Below are 21,735 nucleotides of genomic sequence, written 5' to 3'. Positions count from 1 at the left end.
CCTGAGGTCACACAGCCAGTGAGTGGGGCGGTTTCCCCTGCACGCCTGGGCCTCGGTAGGGCGGGGACAGGTTTCTCTGATTCTCCTGCCCTGAGGGACAGCACCTCATTCCAAGGGAGCAAAGTGATCATTGTGGTCTAGAGGGGTGCACCCTGAGTCCTCAGGAGAGAATTCTCCAGGTCTCGCCCACCCTAAAAGGCTCTATACCTAAAGACTACGGGGAGAGTGTACGAGCAGGGCGAGGGGACATTTTGGGCAGCCCACTGCCACGGGGCTCAGGGCAGGGAGACAGAGTTGGAAGAGGAACACTGGAGGATGAGGTGGGATGTTAGGGAGAAGGGACGGTGAGATGTGGGGAGGGGAGGGGTGGGGGGAAGGGGGGTAGGTGCCCAAAGAGCGAGGAGGTGGGAGAGGCCGTGCAGGGGGTGACAGAGAGGAGGGAGAGGACCCAGGGATGGCGGGACCTCGGTTGTGGGCAGCTCCAGACTTCGGGAAGGGTGTCTGGCTGGGGTCAGTCCCCCAGGGCTACTGACAGTGGCCAGAGGGGAGTCTGGAGGGGAGGGAGGCCTGTTGACCAGCACGCGGGCCAGCCTGCGCCAGCCAAACGCCCAGCCCCCAGCCCGCTCGTCGCCTCCTCCAGCCTGGCCGCTGGCTTGGCTGAAGATCAGCTCCTGCTGGAGCCAGCACGCTCCCTTCATCAGCGCCTACAGCCTGGCCTTGTCGGGAGCTGGCCCGTCCTCAGCGGCTGCCCAGCCCCTGGCTGTTCCTGCCCTGTGGACATTCGGAGGTGAGTGGGAAGTGGTCCCAGGCTTCAAGGAGTTCACAGAGGAAGGGGCAGAGAGGCAAGGGAGGTGCATGTGGTCATTGGGGTTTGCCTGGCTCACTCTCCCAGGACAGATTTTCAGGTATTCGGTGATGCTTGTTGTGTCTTTTGTTTATCATTTGAAATAAAAATTGGGCCCAATTTCTTGAACCGTCCTTGCACTTTTATTCAACAAATATTTATTGAGTGTCTACTGCTGTCCTCCTCTGGATGCTCTTTGGTTTATAGAACACGGAAGAGAACTTGACATTTCTGATAGTGTGTGAGCAGCATGGAGTAGAGTATAACTCTCGCCTCCTTTGGTCTGGATTCTATACCTGTATTCGTGCAACCAAAAAGCACATATGCCGTTTGGGGGCAGCCGTATCCTACTGTCAGCTACGCTGAATTTCTGTTTTCACTAAATCTTAGACCTTTCCCTACATGAACTTTTACTAATTCAGTTTTTTTAAATGACTTTTGAACCTTTGTTGAGGACTTTACCCCAAGAGAAATGTTCCCTTGCTAATTTTGGTCTGTTTATAAAGTCAGTTTTGCATTTCGATTTGGTTCAGGGTCTTAGCTCTTCCTTCTGCTTTTTTTGCTTTGTGTACTTGCTAAGCCTCTGTTCTAAGTTTTCACCTAAGTTGCTGATAAGTGTGTTGGGCAAGCCAGGGCAGAGGACAGAGCCCTTTGGCAAGCCAGGAAGTTGACATTGATCTATTAATCAGCACCCCCCGGCTTGCTGGCTGGGAATCCGCTCAGCTTCTATCTTGTCTCCGGGTGCTCATGGCGATGCTGCCAACGCCTTCCTGAGATCCAGATAGTATAGGTCTGGGGGATTCCCCGCCCGCCTGCCCTGCGGCTCTGGGAGCCTTATAATATGGGCTTGGGGTGGGGATGTGGCTCCGTGAGGGAGGAGGCTGGAGTGGAATCCCGCCCCGGAGCCCATGACATCCCGGTCCCTCCAGCCTTGAAATCGCGCTTCTCAGGTGACAGCCATTTGGGTGCTGTGAACTGGTGCCGAAGGTGACCTGCCACCGAGGACCCACATCGGCCTAGAAACGTCTTCGAGGGGACGTTAGAGGTTGTCGGATCAGGAGGTGGAAGCCAGGAGGGACCGAGAGTGAGCTCTGGCCACCAAGGCATCGGTGGCTGAGCAGGGCTGGAACCCGAGGCCCTGACCCCCAATCTGAGGCTCTTGGTGTCAGATCCAAGTGCCTGGAAACTGAGGCAGGCTCAGAGGAGCGAGGGGCTGCCAGCGTGTGTCTTGGGGACAAGCTGTTGGCAGGCTGTTTTCCCCATGCCTCCCTGCCCTTCTGACCCTCTGCTCTCCGAGTCTGGTGCAGATCTGAGAGTAGGAAGCTGGAATGTGGAAGGCTCAGTCTCCTCCCTGGGGGAGTGTGTGGCAAAGGGCCCCAGGAGGCTGGGTCCATCTCCGCACTTGGAGAGATGATGGGAATGCATGCAAATGAGATGCAAATAGGGGACCAGCGGTGAGAGGGGGTGCCCCCCCCAAGTCTGGCCTGGGTGTTAAGGATGACAAATAGAAAAGGAAGCTGCCCGAGACCTGGGTTGTGGAGCCCAGTGTCAGGAAAGAAGGGAGGGAGAGGGGCTCTGGGGCAGCCGGGTGGGGTGTGGCTTCTGGATCAGCTCTGGGGGGAGCCCTGGTGAGGGGGGGTTCCATGGGATGACCCTGAGATGAAAGCATCCTGGGGGATAGCCCATTCTCATCTCTAGCTGTGGGGGGTGGGAGGAGTGTGGTCAGAAGGGGGAGGCTGCAGCCTAAATGCACAGACATTGAGCACATGCCCAGGGTGACCCCCCAGGGCCTGGCTCCCGGCCAGCTGAGTGATGGGCTCAGCAGGATTCTGAGGCCCAGGACCTCTCCTCTTGGCACCTGGGTGTGTGGCCCTGCCTTCCCTGTGGTGGAGAGGGAGGAAGAGAGTGGGGCCAGTGGTGCTAGAGGGGATAGCTTCAGCAACCCCCCCACAACCCCCACCACCCCGTTTCCCCATCCTAGGAAGATCCCTGCCTGCTGGATGTTTGTGGTCTCCTCTTAGCCCAGCTCAGAGGAGCTTTCCCTTAGTGGCTTAAGAACCCGGGAGTCTGGCCCCACAAGAGTAAGGGCATGTGACATGATGACCTCCGGAGGGAGCGCTGGGACCTGGAATCCCCAGTTGTGTCATCTGGTGACACGGCCTGGAGTGGAAGACCTGGACTCAAATTCTGTCTCTTTCATCAGCTGCTCTGTGATTTGGGGTACATCACTTAACTGCTCTGAGTCCATGTCCAAGACTGGGTCTTAAAGGCGGCCTGCATGGAAAAACACCTGGGAAAGGTTGGCTTAAATATTGGTTAAAATGAAAAGAGGGGAGAAATGAGAGCAGCTCTGGCTGACCCCTACCTCCACCTGGGGGGGCTGAGAGGCGGGGAAATCCCGATGCTGTGCTCTTGACCCATCTTTCTCTGGACTTTCTCTTCGCCTTTTCTCCTCTGTCTCTGTGTCCCTCTGTCCGCCTCTCGGTCACATCCCCTCCTCTCCCAATGGAAGTGCCTAAGTCAGCACCTGGCCCCACAGGCACACAGTTCATGCCCCTCTCTTCTCAATGGCCTCTCTGTGGCTGCCCCACCACCCCCAGCTCCAGCTCTTGCCTCCTCCTGGTCCATTCTGACCCCGTCTTTGTCTCACTCTCTCTCCTCCTGGCTTTCCTGCCCTGTTTCTCCAGCTTCTGTCTTCTGTTAACAAGCATCCATTGAAGGCTCCCTGGATGCCAGGCACGCCCTGCTCCTTTCTCGCTCTGGGTCCCTCCTTGCCTCCCTGCTGCCGGCTCCTCTCCCTCCCGCCCCCTTCGGCCTCCCGCCCTCCCTTCCCCCAGCTCCCCCGGGCTCCAACACTGGTATTATTCAGTTTTATGAGAACCCCCCCAGGCCTACCCCTGAACGGACCAACCACAACTGGAACCAGATGTGCAGTCCTGCACTTGGGGATGGAGGGAGGGGAGGAGAGAGAAGGGCAGGGGCTGCTCAGGAGGGGGTAGGGTGGGGGGTGGGAAGGGGAAACCCTGGGAATCCTGAGTCTCCATTGGCTGGGAGGGGCGAGAAAAGGGGCTGAGCAGGCCTCTGTGGAAAGCAGTTCTCAGTGTGTGTGTGAGTGAGTGTGTGTGAGTGTGTGTGTGATGACGGGATGACCCTGGGGAAAGCCGGGGGTGGATGATGGCTGTGGGACAGCTCTTTGAAATAAAGGAGAAGGCTGCTCTTCTTCTTTGAAATCCTCTAGCTCTTGACTTCCTGTCTGTGTGGTTTCTAGAGACTTGCTGAACTCATGGTTTTGTGCCCAGGTGCCGAGCAGGGAGGCTGGGGAAGAGAGGGTGACGTTGGGGTGGGGCGTGGACCACGTCACCTCCAAAGGCTCCTTGACAGCAGCTGGAGGACAGGCTCCCAGAGCCCCCTGGGTCTGCGCTGTCCTGGGCTGGGTGGGATGCACCCGGGACGTACTCATCAGCCTGATGGTCTCCATGTCTGAGCATGGTCAGTTTTTCTGTTTGCGATTACATAGCTTCAAAGATGAAAGTCTGCATACAATTGTCTTGGTACAGCCTTGTGCAGAATTAGCATTTAAAAGTGCCCTTTATTCAATTTTTAACCAATGATTCATCCATCCGTCCATCTCTCCATCCATCACTCCATCATTCACGTATTCATTCCACATTTGTTGAGAATTTCCACTGTTGGCCTTGTGCTAGGCGCTGAACAAGGAAAGGGGAGGTAAAAGGATGCGTGCGGTTCTGTTCAACTCATGGGAGATGCAGAAATGCACCCAGCAGGTGTGTGACACTGCTTTAGTACATGAGCCAGAGGCTTTGGCGTCCAGAGGAGGGGACAGTGCTCACCAAATGCTGCTGTTGGAGAAGGACCACGGAGGGGCGGCCTTTGAACTGAGCCCTGACTGATGCTTTGGGAAGCTCAGACCTCCAGTGTCCCGCTGCAGAGCAGAGACTGGATGTGGCAGGCAGTGGGGAGGTAGGGACCATTTGATGTCAATCGGGATGACGGTGGTGGGGATTGGAAGGAGGAGATGGGGAGGATGGCATTTCTGCTGTTCTGTGACCCCGGAGGGGGAAGAGAGGTTCCACATTTACAGCGGACACCTCCCTCCGCCTCTGGAGGAGCCGAGATTGCTGAGCTGGAATCCTCTCGCTTCCCTCCGCTGACCAGGGCGGATCCAAGTCCCTGAGTGGCCCTCAGTCTGCAGGGGCAGGGGCGCAGGCGGGCCAAAGCTGCTTGGAGTTGCCTTTGCCCTAGAGTTGGGGCCAGTGAGGGCTGGGCCGGGCCTCCCTGAGCAGTCCTTCAGTCTCCCTCGGTCCCTGGGGCCACGTCCTTCCCGGGTCTGGTCCGCAGCCCCAAGCTCGCAGACTGAGGCCACTGGCACGGCTGGCAGGTTCTGAGCTGCTGGAGTTTGTGACTCTGGGAATCAGACTCTTCTCACCTGGGAAGGGCTGAGGTCATCTTGCTCTGGAGGCGGGGACTGTGGGGGGTGGGTGTGGGGGGAGGGGTGTGGGAGGGGTGGGGGGGTGGGTACAGTCACGCTTCTGTCTCTGCCCTCCCCAGGTAGGGTCCTGCGAAGGTGCCCTTCCCCTCATCGTCAAGGGTTGTCACTGACAGTGGGGGGGACCAGTCCTCCAAGGTGCTGACCACCTCCTGTGACGCTGGCCCAGACGCCCCCAAATCTTTCCTGAGGCCATTTGTCTCTCCTGGGCCTCCCTGTCATTTTACCTCTTTGGAAAATTGACGCTTGGGGAAGGGTTGTGCTGAATTAATCAAATTAGTGAGTGTTAGAACTGAAAAAGATCTTGAAGACCTTTGGATCCAAACTCATGGTACAGCAGGGCAAACTGAGGCTCAGAGAGACCCAGGACTTTGCAGGAAGGCTGCCCGGATGGGGAAGGGCCTTGCTATCTCTGGAGGGCCGCGTGGTTGCGAGCTGGCCTCTGGAGCCAGCCCGTCTGGTCCGAGTCCCGCTCTGCACCCTGGTGGTCTTAGACAAGTCTCCTGACTCCTCCAGGGTCACTTTCTTCAGCTAAAATAACAAGGGTGACTCCAAGATTAAGTGAGAGACTTCTTTAAGTGCCTGCTATACAATGAGTGTGCAGCACGTGACCTTTCCCTTTCCCTCGAAATAATCCTGTCTGTGTCTTCACTTTCACCACGTGTATGGTACTCTGAACTTTCCAAATCACGTTTCCGCAATATTTTTAATTATAAGAAATTCAGTACATGTAGAAAAGTCGAAGGGACCGATGGCAAACTCCCTGGGCTCTACCGTGAGCACTGTCCTATTTGCTGTATCCCATTTCTGTCCATCTGTCCATCCATCAATCCGTCTTGTTTTCTGATGCGTGTCAAAGAGAGTGGAGGCAGGCATTTCATAAGCAGGGCTCAGTTCAAGTCACTTTGGAATATATGGTCACACATGTCCCGACTCAGCCCAGAGAGATGAGCAGGCGTTGTCACCCCACATTTGATAGATAAGGAAAAAACAGGGTCGAAAGTGAGATTCTAGGGCTCCAGTCACAAAATGAGTTGGAAACAGTATAAAGCAGAGTGCTCTGCAAAAGTCGGGAGTTGCTATTATTATTATTATTATTGTCTCACCGGATGTCCTTTCCAACCCAGCAGCCCTTGGGCCATTTCTCTGCAGCTGTGTCCCTTCCATGGGGTCCTGCCCCTTTTCCCCACAGGCCTTCCAGGCCCTCAGGCCTCTAGCTGTGGGTCCTCAGGGAGGCCAGTGGCTAAGGAGGGGAGAGGCCACTCCTCTTGGCGTGCAGCCCCGGGCTGGGCTAGGTGCCCTGCCAGCCTGGCCCAGCAGGGAGCCAGGCGGGCATGAGGGCATGAGTGCCGCGGGGGCCGAGGCTTCAGGGGTTAAAGGAGGCGGTGGCCCTCCGGGAAGGAGGCGGTGCACACCGCCCGCCGGGGGGAGGGAGCCTGGCGAACTGCGCCCTCGCTCAGTCGCTCCCAGCGGTGGCCCTGGGACCAGTGCCGCTCCCTGCACCCGCTCCCTGCCTGGACACAAGGCTCACTTGCGCCCTCCTCTCTGACACTAGCTTCTTGCCAGCCACCGCCGCGGCCCCGTCACTGCCCACTGCCCCTGTCCTGGAGCCCAGACGCCCAGCCCGCCCAGTAGCTCCTCTGCCAGAAAGGTGAGTGTGTTGAGGGGGCTCTGTAGGGGGCCTAGAGCCTACTAGGGCTGCTGGACCGTGGGCACTGATGCTGCCAGGACCACTGATGAGGGTGTAAATTGGGAGGGGGAGGTCAGCCTCCCTTGTCACCTGTCTGTGGCTAGGCTACCCCCGGAGGCCGCCCTGTCAGTCCCTCCCCTGCCTTCAGACGTGTGCGGGGTTCTGGCAGGGATGTCTGAAGTGTGGTGTCCCTGCTCTGAGAGAGACCCGTCAGAAGGAGTTTTGTTTGTTGGAGCAGTTGCTGGTGTCAGTGGCTGCTTGAGACTGAGGCTGGCAGGGGCGAGTGGGGAGGGACACACTGACCCAGAGGGGAGAGGTTGGGGCATTTTGTCTGCACGGCTCTCTCCTGCGAGGACCACGAGAGGGGTGCGGCATTTATTCCTCTTCGTTTCTTTCCCTGTCACCCGCTGGAGCTGCTCCTGGGCACCCTTCTCCCTGGGGCTCTGCTCCTCCCACCGCTCATCTCCCAGAGGGCCGGGCTGCGGGAGGGTCTGGCAGGCCTGGAGAGGTTGGAGTTAAAGGCACTGTGCCCCTTGTTCCGCTTGGGTCCAGCTCCTTTGCCCATGGGCAGAGCCTGGCATGAGTGCCATGCCGCCCTCCCGCAGCCGGCAGCTCCTGCTCTCTCCTCACCCCTCTGGGCAGGAATGGCTAATCCAGGTGGTTAATGAACAGACACACGCAGCTGCCTTCCACCCCCCTCTCCTTCCTCTCTCCCCACCCCTCGTCTCCTCCTCTGACCCTCTGGTGCCCTGCCTGCCTCCCCTTCCCAAGCTGGAGAGCCAACCTCGGTGGCTGTCCCCCAGCCCCCATTTCAGGACCAGGGCCAGGACTGCCTGCCCAGATGTTTCTAGGCTGGCCCTTGTCCTAGAAGAGGAACTGGGAGGGGGTGACAGAGAGGAGCCTGGTGTGCTCCCAAGCTGGATGTCCTGCGGGGGTGGGAGGGGTCAGGGGATGGGGGGCTGCTGCGCAGGGGAGGACGGGACCGGCCGTTGTGGGGTGAGGTCAGGAGGGGGAACTGGAAAACAGGTCCCAGAGTCTTTGGGGACAGGACTTCTCTTCTAGAAGCTCCAGCGCCCCTTCCAGGTGCCAGAGCCAAGCCAAGGGCGTCAGGAGGGTGTGTGGGGAGCTCTCTCTTTCCTAGAGTCTCTGCCGGGCCCCTTCCTGAAGCTGCCTGGGTGGGGTGGGGACCATTGTGGCTCAGACTTGGCCTTAAGTCTCTCCTGCCCCTGCCAGCTGGCGGCTGCTCCTGTCTCCCCACCCTCGCTTCCCACAGGACCTCAAAGTTGGCTACAGCTGAGGCACCCTCTGCCCCGACCCCCTGGCCCAGGCGTGTGGGAGGGAGGACCTGGACCTGGCTCTGGATGGGGGGCTGGGTGGGAGAGCTCTACATGGCATCAGTGCTGGGACCCCAGCTCAGGGTCGGCCTCCACTCTGCTGCCTACAGAGGGCAGGGAGCTGGAGACAGTGGGCTGTGGCCTGGGGTGGGGGTGGGGGGGGTCTCAGCCAGTGTCACAGGACCGCCAGAGCTGGGAGCCAGGACTTTGATCCAGAGGCGAGAATTCTTGAGTGGCGGAGGAGGCAACCTGGGAGCTTCTGCTTCCACATCCCTGGCCTTGAACCCTTCTGGCTCCACTTCCTGGTCCCTCATCCCATACTTCATACTTCACTTCCCTCAGAGCCCCAGTTCAGAATCTCCCATGGGGGCTGCGGTGTCCGGAGTTATAAACAGGGAGCTGGTGGCCAGGTGCAGGGGCCTGGGGTGGGTACAGATGGGTTCAGAGATGAGGTCACCGTTGGGTGACCCTCTTTTCTTTGCTCGTGGACTGCGGCCGAGGCCTTGGAGTCTGGGGACTCTCAGTGCCCTGTTTCTCCCGACGCAGGGGCAGGAGCAGGTGGACAGAATGGGTTCTCGGTGGTGGAGGGAGCTCGGCTCCGGGTAACGAAGGGCTTCCTAACAAGCCGGGCAGTGAGCAGGAGTATGGGCTGCCTTGTAAGGAGTGAGCTTCCCGTCCTGGGGGGGGAGTTCAGACAGAGGCTGGACAACAGCTTAAGAGGATTCCTGAGCTGGGATGTGGTTACAAGGGATGACCTTGAAGGTCTCTTGGGATGCTGAGGTCCTGGGATTCTTGGAGTCCGGGAATTCTCTGACACCCGGGATGGGGGAGCAGGAAGGCGCTGGCCTCTGGCCTGGGGCGTGGGCACGGAGAGGACCTCCCCGCCAGTGTTTGGAGAGCGACAGCCTGACTCTCTGCCCTCGCACCCATTGCTCAACCGCCCACCGGGTCTGCCCAGCTGCTTCCTGCAAAAATTCGGAGTTTCTTCCGATTCCTCTTGTCCACTCCCTGCCTGGCCCTACCATTAACCCCACAAGGGCTGGAGCAGACGTGGGCTGCGTGGCGTGGTGTGGGGACAGAAGCACCGCAGACCTCGCCCCTGGGCCGCTGCAGTCAGAGCCCGTTTCCTGGCTGAGGGGCTGCTTTGGGGTCAGTGGGCGAGGAGGGGGACGCGTTGAGGCTGGGCACTTCAAGCCCCTGCCCAGTTTGGCCCCCAAAGGGGCCTCCCCAACCGGCCTGGAGTTGGTGACAGAGGAGCAGTGCCAAGACTGAGATGCAGAGAAGCCCAGGGGCGCTTTCCTCTGAGCCTCAGTTTCCAAATGGAAAGTAACATAAAGTCGTCAGGGCAGCTAGAAGTGGGTTGTGTAACTAGTGGGTGGCGGGGGGGGGGGTACGAGAAGGGAGGGCGTTGGTCTTGAGGGCCCTTCAGGAGGAGTGTGGGAGGAGCAGGTCACCCCCTCCCCCACCGCCTCTCCAGACCTGTTCTCCAGGTGGGGTGGCCTTCAGGGCAGCGAGAGGCCAGGTGAGGCGGGGTGGGGGTGGGGGTGGGGGCAAAGGTTTCTGCACCCCAAACCCTGGGAGGCTGGGGCTTCCCGTGGTGCTGGTCAAGGTGGGCTTCTGGGGTGGGCTCAGGAGCCACGCTGGGCCTCCTGCCCCAGCCCTGCTCTCCCTATGGGTGGATGCCCTGTGACCCCTTTTCCCTCAGTGGGGAGGGTGAAAGAGTAGGTTCTGAGGTCACCCCGAGTCAGCCCCTGCCTCCCATCGGGGCAGCCCCTCGCGCAGTCCTGGCTCCATCTGAGGGTGAAGTCCTTTCTGATGTCTAACGTCGGTCCCTTATCTAGGGCCCTGGACTAGCTGCATGATTAGGATGCTCTTTCTTCCGGCCTGGCAGAGACCGGGCGAGAGGGGCAGGAAGGTGACATGCTGAGGCCCCGGAGCCTGGAGAAGTCGGGACGGAGCTGGGGTCCCGGCAAGGGCTTGAGGTGCAGGCGCTTCTGGCTCCTTAGCTTATTTCTGGGGCCGCGAGTCTCTTTCACTCCAGAAGGGGAAACTGAGGCCTGGTGTGGGATGTGTATTGGAGAGGGGCAGAGCAAAGCCCTCCCAGTGACCAGAGCCTGGAAAAGCAGGTCAGAAATGGGTGTGGTGCTGGGGGAGGGAGAGAGTGGTTTTGGGAGACTGGAGGGACTTTTGTCCCCAGTGCTGTCCCCCACGGCCCTGGCTCGCAACTTCAAAGCTGTTAGGCGTGCAGAGCAGTGGGCACCAGCGAGCTGGAACAGGGCTGGCAGCCCTGTGGGCCAGGCCTGGCTCCCCAGTGCCCCTTCCATTATGCACGGTCACACCCTGCCCTCTCTCCTTCCTTCTCTCCAATTGCCTGAAGCACTTTCCCACCCAAGGACGGAGCCGCAGCAGGTGCGCCTGGGTCCCTGCCTGCCTCTGCCCAGGTTGGTGGCCTGGGCCATCTTCCTACCTGTCCGCTCCTTCGTTTCCCTCGGGAAGGGCGGCTGGGCTTGGAGTTGGAGCTTGGTGGAGTAGGGGTGGTAGCGGGGCAGGAGCCGGTCCCTGGCGCTGCCTCCCCAGGGCTAGTCTGGGCTCTGTCATCCCTGCCTTTTTAGGGCTGGAAGCCTGTAGCTCAGGCCTGGGTGTCTCGGGAGGCAGGAGGGACTGGCCCAGAAGGGCGGGGTTCCAGGGAGCTGATGGGGTGTGAGGGGTTACAGGAGTGACTGAGTGGAATCCTAGCCCTCTGCCACCGTGGGGGGTCCAGTCCCGGGTCCAGGTCCCCCAGAACCTTCCTAGGCCTTCTCCAGCAGAGATATGGGACCCCTCAGTTTTCCAGGCCCTGGCAAGCTTCCCGTGTGCTCACCTGTCTTCCGGCTGGATTACAAACTCCTTGAGGGCGCGCCTGTTCCCTTCCCCTCCCTGCTGATCCTTGCTGTGCCTGCAGGGTGCTGCTAAGCCGAACTGACTGACTTAGGAGGGACAGAGTGGGGACGGTTTTAGACGGGGCCTGGAGAGGATTTGCTAGAACTAGAAACAGAGCTGTCTTCACTGAGAGGTCTATAGAGTGAGGCAGAACATGTGACTCTGGAGCCTGAGGCTCAACTCAGGATGTTTACTAGCTGTGTGGCCTTGGCAAGTGACTGGACCTCTCTGAGCCTCCGTTTCCTCAGCTGGGAAGTGGGAGAATACTGGTACCTGCTTCCTGATGTGGTTGTGAGGATCAGATGAGTTAGTTTGTGTAAAGCGCCTTGAACCGACCGTGCCTGGCACATAGTCAGTGCTCCATAAATGTTAGTAATTGTTATTATTGGTGATGATGGCGGTGGTGGCCTTCTTCCAGTGGTCTGACTCTGGGTTGACCCTTTTCTCTCTTATCTTGTTGTTCCATCCCTAAGGGTTATGGGAGGGTTATAGGGTCAGAGAGTGGAGGAGACGGTGGCGTCACTTTCTCTCGAGGGGTCCTGGCATCAAAGCCCAGAGAAGAGACTCCGCCAGTGTGCCCGTCTCTCTGATGGGGGCTCGTCTGCCCAGGGAGCCGATGTGGATGTGTGTTTCTGGAGGACTCGGAGAGAGTTGCCATCACTGTAAACAAGATGCGTTATTGTAAACCAGTCCGAGCTCCCCTTCTGGGATCCCATCCCACCCCTTGATGAGAGTCCCTGAGTCAGAGACTCCCAGGCCTGGCAGGCTGCTCTTGACCGCAGGCTGTGCCCATAGGGGTGGCCTCCGTGTTTTAAGGTGGGATCCCCAAAGAAGTGTCTTGTACCCTCTCAATCTCTCTGAAGTCTAACCTGCATCCCTCTTGCTGCAACTTCAGTTCAGCCCCTTGTTGGTAGGAGGTGGGGAGACCTCTGCCCAGCCCTTCCTGTGGGCTGTATAGAGGGAGCTTTGAACCCGTGATGGGGGCCTCCTGGCCACACTCGCTCTCCATCCCAGGCCTCTGCTCTCTGCGGTCTCCGCTTTCCAGTGCCCCTGACATTCCTCATTAGCAGAGGTCAGCCCTTGGGCCTGCCAAGCTGGGCTCTCCACCTAGCCCTGGTTCCCACCCAGGGAGCCTGGGTGGCTCTGGGTCGGAGGTGAGCTCCATTTCCGGACCCCTGGCCCGCCCAGTTGCAGCTGCAAAAGGCATTAAGCTGTTTTTGGGAGAAAGAATGGGCCTGGGTTAATGATGATGACAGCTGGGGAGGGTTCCTGAGCTTGCCCAGCCCCACCTCGCTTCCCCTCCTCACTCTACTCCATTTCTAGGCCAGAGGAGGGGCTCACCTTTGACCCTTGACCTTGACCAGAGGAGAGCAATCAACAGGTCTACAACAGCTCTTCACTGGGAGCAGTCTGTGGGTTCAGCTCTGGGCTTGAGGACAGGGTCGGGGTGGAGGGCTTTGAGGGAAGCGTCAGAGAGGGCGTCCGCCCTGGGGTTCCTGTGGCCAGGGCTGGGGAGAGAGTGTGCCTGTTCTGTCCTGGACTCTGGATGAGTCCCTCCCTCGCTGGCCTCAGTGTCCTCACCTGTGAGTCGAAGGGCTGCAGAGGTGCTGGGCTGGAGGAGCCACACCCCCCTCCCTGGACACCCCACTCCCTCCCCAACACGCCCATCCCCCCCCCCTCCCGTGTCCCTCCCAGGCTGTGAACTTCACCTTGGATTGACCTTGCTTCACTCCCCGCCCCACCCCCACCTCTGGCGGTGGCTGGCAGGAAGTCCTGCTGATTAGCGCCCTAATCACCAGCTGAGACTCCCAGAAACCACTGAGCTAGTTCAGCAGAGAGGGGCAGTGGGGTCAGGAAGGGGGGTGGGCACGGGGAGAAGCCCCCACCCAGGGACTGGAGCTGGGGCATGGGGCTGTGACAAGGGGCACCTGACATCTGCTTGGGGTTGGGGGTCCGCTCATCGGGCCAGGGGCGGTGCCCGGGCACCTGCTGTGCAGGCTGTGTGACCGCTGCTGAGTCCAGATGGGTACACAGTCTCCTGACTATTCACTTAAAAGCCTTTTGGGGCATCAACCATAGGCCAGGCAAGGTGCCAGAGGTCTGGGGTTGGACGGTCTAGGGGCAGACAGAGGGGAGCAGCCAGGGGCTTTCTGCAAAGTGCAGGGGGACGTCAAGCAGGAGGCAGGGCGCACAAGTTGGTGGAGTGGAGAAAGCTTTGCAGGGGAGGTGCCATTTGCTATGGGTTTGAAGGTTGAGGAGGAGTTCTGCAGGAGGGAAAAGGGACAAAGACTTCTGCAGGCCGGGGTGGGGGAGGCCTGCACCCGGGCACGGTGACATGCGCTCAGGATGGATAAAATAATGGCTCCAGCCCTGGGTGAGAGTCCGACAGACTCGAGGGTCCCTCCTAGCTGTGCTGCTTGCTAGCTGTGTGACCTCGGGCCGAGCCTCAGTGTCTGCATCTGTAATGGGGTTGATGTTCCCACCTTATGGAGTCATGGTGGGGAAGAGATGAGACCTTGTTTGTGCAGTGCTCAGCCCAGTGCCTGGGACAAAGGTAGCCCACAGTAAGGGGCGTGTGTGGGAAAGGCTGGCTTTGGGGGAGCCTGGAGCTATTGCTTGGGGGATTTTCTGGGCCAGGTTAAAGAGGGGAGTGGCAGAGAGCTTCAGCAGGGGAGAGCCGTGATGAGAATGTTCTTTAGGAGGGTGATTTGGGCAGCTGTGGAGGCTGTGGTGGGCCAGGGAGACCTGGGGACAGCCCACACCCAGGGCCCCTGGAGTGTGTGTGCAAATTCCACAGCCCCGGGCTGGGAAGTCTTCTCCCGAGTCACTTCATCTCTCTGGGTTTCCTTCCCACTTGCTGTCCTCCTCTCTCGGATCGGGAGGCCAAGGAGGCCCTGAAATCTCCTTCCTGGGAGATCTCTCAGGCCGGAGGAGAGCCCTCAGTGGGGAGGCCTCACACGGGAGGCTAGAATGGCCTGCTGCAGCAGGTGGGAGTGAGGGCAGCCCGTGGGCAGCTCGCATTTCTAAGGAATCAAGAGGCTTCTCTCGGGGGCCTCCTCCACCATCTGCCTGGCACACAATTGGCCCTCACTGTTTGTTGAATGAATGAACGACCAGGAGTGTCCCCTAGGCAGGGTGGAGGAGCCTGCCTGCTCGGAGGCGGTGGGTGCCGGCCTGACTGGAGGTGGCCCGGTGAGTGTCTGGACGGGGGCGGCCAGTCCAGAGCCCAGAGGAAGGTGGGGTGTCGGAAGCCCAGGTGGCTGGTCTGTCGCAGGTGCTCAGTGATTGCGTGGATCAGGGAGAGGTTTCAGGAGCTTTAACCTCCTGGAGCAGTTCCTGTCACCAGGCAGTGTGGCCTGGGCGTCCAGGTCACACACTGGGTGGCCACACTGCCTGGGTCTGAGTCCTGTCCCCACTCCACAGGCTTTGTGGCCACGGATGACTTCCCTGATCTGGCAGTGCTTCAGCTTGCTTGCTCACCTGTAAAATGTGGGGAGCAAATAGAACTGAGTCCAGTGCGAGGACGTGCTGTGTGACCCTTGGTTGTCATCACTGTTCTTGTCATTGCTCTGGTTGGTGCGGGGGAGAGAGGGGCAGGGGCTTCTCGGCAGGGGTGAATGCAGCTGCCCAGAGGGAGGTGGGGGAGTGCGAGAGATAGAGGAGGCCCCTCTGGAGGCCTCCAGGAATCAGTGGGGCCTTAGGAGCTGCCTCTGACACCACTCGGGGGCTGTGCCTCTGAGCGTGGGAGCGGAGGGGAGGCCAGGCTGGATTCCAGGCTGGAGCCCTGGGGGAGCAGGGCCAGCGAGAGCGGGGCGAGGGTGGGGGGAGCAGAGGTGAGCGGTGGGGAGGCCGGGACTCTCCCAAGTCCCCTGCTGGGACCCCAGGAATGCCTTCCATCATCTCTCGCCAGAGGGCCTGGCCTTTCAGCTCCAGGGCCTCCGGAAGGCCTGTGGTTCGTCTCCCTGCTTCCCGGGCAGACTGTTCCTGATGGCTCTTCACTGTTAGGAAGTGATTCTCTACACTGACCACCGTCTGGCTGCCACTCCTTCCTTCCCTCTTCATCTCGTGTTCAGATCTTGCGTTCAGATCTCGCATCTCCAGAGTCGTGGGATCAGCTTCGCTTTGCAACAGGAGGGAGTGAGGGTAGACTTCAGGGGCCTCCCCAGACTCAGGCATGGGAAGGAGCTATGCAGTGCAGTGGAGGGAGTGGTGCGGGGGGTCCTGTGGCCTGTTTCTAGCCCTCTTTGGCACTGTGTGACCTTGGGTAAATGCCTCCTGGTCTCTGGGCTTCGGTTTCCTCATTTGCGAGATGAGCAGTTGGAGTAGGGGCGTTGTCTCTTTGTAACCAGTGCTGAAGTGCGGCGCGTCCATGATCCTTCTGAACAGAGAGGCTCCTCCTCTTGGGGCTGTTGGGAGAGCCATCCAGCTTGGAGGTGGGGGCCCTTGGGAGTCCTAGGCATCTGCTGGGAAGCCAGCTGAGATGCTGGGAAGGTCCCTTCCAGCCCTGGGGTTGGACTGGTCTTTGCCTGGTGACCACTCCTCCAGGCAGCTCCATTTCTTGGAACAGAGCAGAGGGCAACAGCTGGTCAGGGTGGAGAGGGCCGGAGTCCCTGGCTCTCTGTCCCAGTGACTCAGGTGGGATGCGCTGGCAGGATTGGAGCTTGCAAAGCGAGGGAGGGGACCGTGCAGATCTGTGGCTCCCTCTTGGCCACTTTCAGGGAGCAGAATGGGAGTGAGTGAGGTACTGGGGGAGTGGGGCGCAGAGGAGAGTGAGTAAGAGTTGTGAGTAATAGCCCAGTGTCTCTGCTGGGCAGGTGGCTCCTAGACTGTGCACAGCTGTCTGGGGCTCCGGAAATGCTCCACGGAGGCCCAGCCACTGAGTCACTGCACCCTGAGCTCTGCTGTCCCTGCCATCCTTAGGAGCTGGGGGTCCAGGCCGCATGCCCCTTGGCCTCTCTGTGCCCCGCCCCATCAGCCCCTCCCACCATCTATACCTCCACACCCCTCGGCCCCATCGCTGCCCAAACTGGCAGGCGTATAGATTTGGCCGTCCGGCCGTCCTGGGTTTGAGTCCCAGCTCAGCTGCTCACAGCTGTGTGACTTTGGGCAACTTACTTTTTTCTCGCTGAGTTTCAGTGGCCCCATATGGAAGAAGGGAGCGTTGCCTGTTGTGTGTGTGGTTGAAAGGGTTAAATATGGGACTGTGTCCGATGTAGACAGCGCATCCTAGGTATTCCCAGAATATGGCTGTCCCACAAGCCCTAAACTCTGTTTTCCTCCTCCTTACCACCTCCACCCCTAACATTCCTGCTCCCGTGTCTTCATCCCGTAATCTTTAGGATGTGTATCCTCCCATCAGGTCCACCCCGTAGGCTGTACAGTTGCCCTCCTGTTTCTGGTGCCTCCCACCCTGCTTCCCTCACTGTGCCTTTCCCCTCACCTGCTCTTCCAGAAGGATGGGCAGGGCTCAGGAGGGGCAGATGAGTCCAGGGGGAATTTGTCACCTGCCTGGCCGCCATGGGTCCTGTGGGCACTTTGAAAGAACACCCTCAGAGATCTGGGTGAGCATCTGGATCGCGCCCCCACCTCCCAGTCTGGCTGCACGGGTCCTTTCCTCTCCTGTTTCCTGAAATCAGCTGCGTTCAGGGTCATGCAGACTGCCCCTGCCAGGGGGTGTGTTGGCCGTGCTGCTGTGTTCCTGTCGGTGCCGCTCTGCTGGGGTGGGGCTGGGAGCACCAGGGAGTGACTTTGCATCTGGACCTGGCAGTGGTCCTGCCTGTGCGCTCTGTGTGTGCCTCGGGGCGTCTGAGCCGTGTGTGCACCTCCGCGGTGTCTCTGGGTCACCGGGGCTGTATGTGATGTGAGCTCTCTCTCCTGTCTGTTTAAAGTCTGCCTGTGTTTTCCGAGCCAGATGGAGCCAGGTCTTCCGCCGCCCTTCCCCCCCCCCCGCCCCCCGCCCCCTCGGACCTGGTTTCAGATGCGTGCATCTTGGAGGTCCTCCCGGGGAACCAGGAAACATTGCAGGGGGGTGGATATGCGTCAGATGGAGCCGAACAATGCCAGTGACAGCCAGGCCTCCGCTGGCCTTCAGTGCTGGCGTTGCTTCAAGTCTCTGCTGCCGCTAATTGGGAGCGAGAGGGGCCTTCCTGCGACTGGGCCACAGATGGATTTAAAGGAGCAGCATGGACTGGGCTGTCCTGCGCTGGAGACCTCCTGCTTCCGGGGCTCCTGGCGCAGTCCGTCAGAGCGGATGGGGTTCCAGAACACCAGCCCTTGATGTGCACTGATGGTGTGGCGCTGTTGCAAGGACGGCTCCTGTCACAGCCCTCCACGGCCCAGGAGTTGTCCACACGAGTGAATTTTCAGATCACTGAAGCTTAGGCCATGGAGGAGTCAGAAAGTGCAGGGAAAAAACGTGGAGTTTTTGGATGGGACTCTTTTGCTTTGGATTATGCCATTCCAAGCGCTAACTTCAGCTCGCCCGGACCTTAGCTCTCGCCTGCCTCTTCTCGTTCTGTGATTGCTCCTCAGTTTCTTCCTCTGTGGAATGGGATAAGAAGAGAACCTACCTCAGGGTGGAAGTGATGATTAGCTGAGTTGAGACACAGAAAAGGCTTAAAAGGGGGCCCGACCCGTTGTATGCACATCGCGGGTCACTGCTCTGCGAGAGAAGACGCTTGGGCACCCAGAGGGGCAGTCACTGCATCCTCTCGAGCAGAAGGAGCCGACGCTCCCCACGCAGGTGCTGTTCCAGGCGTTTTTACTCATGTCAACTCAGTCAGCTTTATTTGTGCTCCAACCACTCTGCAAAGTAGGTCTCCTTACCCCCATTTTACAGATGAAGCAACAGACTCAGGGACATCCGATAAGGTGGTCTATGGCAAACTGGTATTTGAACCGTGCCTGACGTTCTCTGTCTCTCCTCTTGCCCTTTGGTTGGAAACTCATGGCCTCTTGGTGTCTCCAGGAATTTGGAAATACGGATCCATCAACAGAAGGTGTAATGGTCTTTCAGAACCTGCTCCTAGCTCCCAGATTTGGTTAGATTCAGAACGGTTTGGAGTCTGGCAATGAGACAAAAAGACCTTTCAGGGTCCAGGGAACACAAAGGCCACAGATGGGCTTTGAGGATTTGGGATTTTCTCCTGGGTCATATGGGGTGGGGTGTGCTTTTTGCCTTGTTCTTTCTTTGGGCAAGCCTTTGATCTGTAAGAAAGGAGGTAGGTGGACACGGGCAAGGACTTCCTCCTCGGCAGCAGCACAGGGCAGCTTAGGAGCCTGGAGAACTGACAAAAGTTTAAGGCATTTCTTCAAATCTGAGATGTCTCGGTTTTACCTTTTAATGTTTCTGAAATTGGAATGCATCTTACAATCGAAGTGTCCATTTCGGGTAGCATTTTTCCTCCTCAGAAGCTGCTTCCAATGGATGGAGCCTCAGGCAGTCAATGGCATCTTTTTTGAGGAAGATCAGCCCTGAGTTAACATCCGCCGCCAGTCTTCCTCCTTTTGCTGAGCAGGACTGGCCCTGAGCTAACATCCGTGCCCATCTTCCTCTATTTTATATGTGGACACCTGCCACAGCATGGTTTGATGAGCGGTGTTAAGGTCCGTGCCTGGGATCCGAACCTGCAAACCCAGGGCCACAGAAGTGGAGTGCACAAACTTAACTACTTTACCACCGGGCCGGCCGCCATCAGTGGCATCTTTGAGATAGGAAGCAGGGCAGGAAACCCTTGCTGTTGGCAAGGGCACCCTGCCAGTGTGGATGGAGGGGCCTGTGGGCCGTTGTCCTGGCCCGTGAGCAGACTCTGGGCTAGTTGAAGAAAGCGAGGGGACCCTCTGATGTTTCTGTGGTTCGAGTGTGGCCTCCAGCCCCGGAACTCTCAATCTGGGGCCTGGCTCAGCCCCGTCCTCTCCCACACCCTCCCCCTGGCCTCCGCTGCGGCGTCCTGGCTGCTGGCTGCTCCTCAGCAGTTCCGGAGCCCTCTGCCTTCTTGGGTTTCCCCCCTGCTCTTAGATTTTTTTTCCCATGCATCCTTCCTGCCTTACTGTTCTAGCACAACTTAGGGTCAAAGACTTTTGTCCCTTAAAGTTCTCATCTAGGGACAGAAACTCTTGGTGGGGAGTGAGGGGGTGGGGTGGGCAGGCTCCCTCTGGGTGTAATTTTTGGAAAAACAGATGGACTTGAATCTCAGGGAAATAATAGCCCTCTTCATACCATTATAGCAGCCGCTGGGCTCTTTTATAATTCTCTGTTTACATGCCTGTCTCCTTCGCTGGGCCATGAGGTCCCCCCACCCGGGCCCGGTTATCTCGTTCGTCTCTGTCTCCGTGGCTGGGAACCTGGCACCGAGGGGCCCTCAGCCAGTCCTGAGCGGATGCAGGGTCCTGCTTCCCATCCTCCTCCCTCCCCCGGCCCCTGGTCCCACTAGAACCTTGACCACAGACCACAGCCCTTTCCTTGACCAGATTCTTCTAGGAACTTCCTAGAGGCTGTGTTTTCTGTGCTGCAGGCGGTGTCACTCCCCCCGCTGCTTCAGAACAATGGCCCTTCTCCAGGTGGGAAGAACGATGGGCTGCCCCCTGCTCCTTGGGCCTCAGGAGGAGGCAGCCCGCAGTCTGCATGTGCAGTCGCCTGGTCAGTGCCTCTACCTATATAAGGGAGGCCCTGCTTCCTCCGCGTCCCCCAGGCCGGGCCGCGCAGCCGTGCCTGACTTCTCCGTCGTCTTAGGTCCCTTTGGAGCTCTCTCGGTAACCTCTCTCCCCAGCTCAGAACCTCTTCTTAGTTTGTTGGCAGTCACCTATTCCAGGCTGGACTCTTGGCCTGCGGCCCTGCCCCTCGCCCGTGCCCTCTCTCATTGGCCCTGGACATTTGCCGTGGCCCAGCCCTCCAGGCCATGCACAGGGTGGCCGTGAATCGCCTCTCTGTGCTGTTTTCTCTGTTTTGCTATGTGAACCTAGCCGACTGCTCTGTTCTCTGTTCTCCTACCCTTGACATCTTCCCCACCCCCCACCTCAGGGGCCGTGCCCTCCAGGAAACCTTCTTGTGCCCCGAACTGGGCAAGGGGGTGTGGTCCTGGGCAGAGCGGGGGCTTGGGGTGCCGCCAGAGTGCAACTCTGGTTCCGTTCCTTCCTGGTGGTGACCTTGGGCTGGGCGTGTGACCTCGGAGCTTCATTTCCTCATCTGTAGAATGGGCTGATAACCCTACCTCCGAGCGTACGATAGGGAACAAAAGCGACTCTGAAAATGGAGGCAGGGCTTTGGGGCTGAGAGGTGAGAAATGGGACCGAGAAGAGAGCCACAGCCAGGTCCCACGGGGCTGTGAGGACACAGAAGGGCTTTGGACTTGCTCCTGTGGAGCTGGGAGCGTGGAAGGACATCAGATGGAGGAGTGACACGACGGGAGGTGCGTTTTGGAAGGAGCCCCTGGCTGCAGAGTGGAGAGCAAGTTCGAAGGCCACGGCGGAGCACGGGGAGGCGCACCAGGAGGCCATGGCAGTCACCTCTGTGATGAAGGGCCCTGGCTGGACGGGTGGCTAGGAGAGACGTTAGAAGGAGGAATTGTCCAGGCCTGGGGTGGGGGTGGGATGGGAAGGAAGAGTCAGCTTTGGGTGGCGGGGGAGCGGGGAGTTGGGTGTCAGTGGCTGAGCTGGGGAGCCCAGGAGGAGGTGGGGTGGGGCGGGCTCTGCGTCCAGGATGCTGCCCCGTGTCAAGCCCTGGGCCCAGCCAGTCTCCTCATCCCTGCTGGTGCTCCCCCGTGGCCCCGCGAGCCCCACCCTTGTCTTGTGGCTGTTGCCCGGCCCCTCTCTGACCCCTGGCTTGCTCCCAGGGACTGGCACATAGTAGGCGCTTGGTGTGGGTTTGCTGAACTCAGCTTCTGTGATTCTCCAGCTCGCTAGGGTTTCATCCTAAGAAGCCCGGCCTGGGGCGCAACCTCAGCCCTCCTGGAGTCACTGATTTTGGATGTGGGTGAGTGTGGCTCCTGAGCCGGGGTATCACCTTAGGTTTGAGGGGAGGCAAGTCTTCAGAGATATTCTTCAGCCAGCGAGGCCTCCGGCGTGGGCAGGTCGTAGGCCATCCTCCGGAAGGGCTCAGAGGGGACCAGCTTCCATGGGGTTGCCTGCTGGTCCTGCAGCATGCTCTGCCAGGCCCGGCCCACCCCCTTTGCTGTTATTGGGACCTTCTGGCTGAAGGCTGTTCTGAGAAGTCGCATTCCTGGGCTCAAGAGTGGACGGTCGGCATGCCCGGCTCTCCCCTTGTGAGGGTCAGGCTGGAACGCAGGTCAGGCCACGTGTGGGTGTGGCTAGAGGTCAAGGAGGTGTTTGCACAGAGAAGCTCCCCTGCCTGGAGGGCACTGGCTTGAGTGTGTTGCAGGACCTAGAGGCCAGTGAGGGGGGCCCGAGAAGAGGGGGTCCTGAGACAAGAGAGAGGACTGGGGAG

General features: G+C 59.2%; 1 protein-coding gene and 1 long non-coding RNA gene across 31 annotated transcripts in view; one reads left to right on the top strand and one right to left on the bottom strand.

Annotated features, from left to right (window-relative positions):
- Positions 1-21,735, top strand: part of TNS1 (tensin 1) — a 206,656-nt gene that overhangs the window by 66,303 nt on the left and 118,618 nt on the right. For 7 of the 30 annotated variants that reach the window (XM_070619882.1, XM_070619883.1, XM_070619879.1 and 4 more), the window contains exon 1: positions 6,622-7,002. The exons of 20 other annotated variants lie outside the window; for them this stretch is intronic. The gene's annotated coding sequence lies outside the window, so the exon portion shown is untranslated. Of the gene's footprint in view, positions 1-713; positions 788-6,566; positions 7,003-21,735 lie in introns of those variants that run through there. 3 more of the 30 variants (XR_011540158.1, XM_070619885.1, XM_070619884.1) reach the window with 3 other exon arrangements.
- On the bottom strand, positions 4,414-10,956 carry LOC139083451 (uncharacterized). The gene is made up of 2 exons (XR_011540160.1): positions 10,843-10,956; positions 4,414-6,411 (listed from the first exon to the last, which is right to left on the bottom strand). It is a non-coding gene; the product is annotated as an uncharacterized lncRNA (long non-coding RNA).

Source organism: Equus przewalskii, chromosome 5, assembly GCF_037783145.1.
Source record: "Equus przewalskii isolate Varuska chromosome 5, EquPr2, whole genome shotgun sequence".
NCBI classification, from domain to species: domain Eukaryota; kingdom Metazoa; phylum Chordata; class Mammalia; order Perissodactyla; family Equidae; genus Equus; species Equus przewalskii.
The sequence above is the reverse complement of the archived record's forward strand: the minus strand, read 5'-3'. Positions and strand labels throughout refer to the sequence as shown.